Below are 1,840 nucleotides of genomic sequence, written 5' to 3'. Positions count from 1 at the left end.
TCCTTTTCACAGATCCAGTACCATCCTGAACCCTGGGGAGGAATTAATCTCAAGGGGAACTGAGCCATCCCTGTGACAATTTCTGAGTTTATCCCTTCTTTTGAATTGTTTTTATCACAGTAGGGGGGGAGAATGATTTTTCCTGTAGCATTTACAATCATGCAGGGAACAATACTCTGATTAGAAATCACATTACTTAGGGCCACCAGATAATAAGCCTCTGTAACTGGCTTCCAGGTTCCTGGGAAATTTATCATAGACTTACCAAAGTTTGTCCCATTTAGTAAAATGCCAATTAGGGGCCAGTCACTATCCTCATCATCAATTGCTGGTACTTGCATACAAATCCAGCATTCAGTTTTCCGAAGAATTTTAGACACATTTTGGACTAGGGCCACATGCAATTTTTGCTCCCAAACTCGGTTCATAGTTACCGGTTGCATGAACAGAATACACAGTAAAACCAGTCTATGCCACATCTTCTTCATCGGTGTCCAGTTCTGATTGGCTGTTTGTTCAGGCAGCTGGTGCTCTTTTGACTCTGGAATAGTGAAACCAGGGTTCTTTGCCAGCAACTTTGACGGAGGTGAGGGAAGTCACCAGGACTTGGTATGGTCCTCTCCACTTGGCTCGCAAGGGGTCACTGTTCCACCACTTGACGTAGACCCAGTCTCCTGGTTGGAATGGATGAGCAGGGGTGTCCAGTCCTGTGGGTCTGGATAATTCGATGACTTTCTGGAGCTTCTGTAAAGTAAAGCCTAAAGCAATCAAATATTTTTGTAAATCAGCTCTCCCTCTTATGTGTATGTCTCCTGGTATGTGTGGTGCCTGATATGGTCTTCCATACAGTATTTCATATGGACTTATATTATCCTTCCACCATGGTTGGATACGAATCCTCAGCAGAGCTAGTGGCAAAGCTTGAACCCACAACATAGATGTTTCTTATTGATGGGGAGGCACGAACATAAGCTCACAGACCCTTAGGATCGGCAATATGTCAAATTTATTATTTAAATCAGTTAACTTTTATACAGTTTAGTTTGTTTGGGACACATGCTTATAAGAAGGTGATTGGATAGCTCAGTCTGTGCACGCGTCTCATGTCTCCAGTTCATTGGACCTGATGTTCTGTCCACGCGATCTGAAATCATCCTTGGCATAGAAACCTCTTTCTAATTAATCTGCTTTTAGAGTTTTACTAAATTTGCAGGTGTTTCATTATCTTCAGTTTCTCAAGGTTTTCTTTCTATAAACATATTATGTTCTCAAACCTTATAATTAGACACATAGCTAACAAGTATAAGCATCACATATTTTCACACAGTCTATAAGTATAAACAATACATACTTGACACTTCCATGGCAAGCAAGGCCTACAGAGTGCAGGAAAAATTGTTCAGAGAAATCTCTCTGTCCAGGCGACAGTTTCTTGACAAATTTTGCTAATTTGCATTTTCAGAGTACCATTCATTCGCTCAACTTTGCCACTAGCTTGAGGTCTATAGGGGGTATGTAGGTCCCGGACAATTCCCAGGATGCGGCATACTTCTTTCACTATTGTCACTGTTGCCGGTGTATTTTGGTGCTGAAAAAAATCTCCGGAGCAGTTAATTAGGGGTGAGATAAGAAAGGGTTTATTTGCCAAGGCAGTAGATGGTTTACGACGCGCGCGCGCCGGTCGTGCCCGAGAGGTTACATTTTATAACACCATCCATCCAATCCCAGATGTGTCCACCCCGCGGCCTTTACTCTGGTCCGCCCCGGGTCCACCCCCTGAGAATTGGGTCTGGGGTCTTTTTGGGACCACTTACTTCATCATCTTCAACTTCATCAGAGC

The sequence above is a fragment of the Lepidothrix coronata genome, unplaced genomic scaffold (assembly GCF_001604755.1).
Source record: "Lepidothrix coronata isolate B3197 unplaced genomic scaffold, Lepidothrix_coronata-1.0 Scaffold10, whole genome shotgun sequence".
In the NCBI taxonomy this organism is placed as follows: domain Eukaryota; kingdom Metazoa; phylum Chordata; class Aves; order Passeriformes; family Pipridae; genus Lepidothrix; species Lepidothrix coronata.
Note: the sequence above shows the minus strand (reverse complement) of the source record.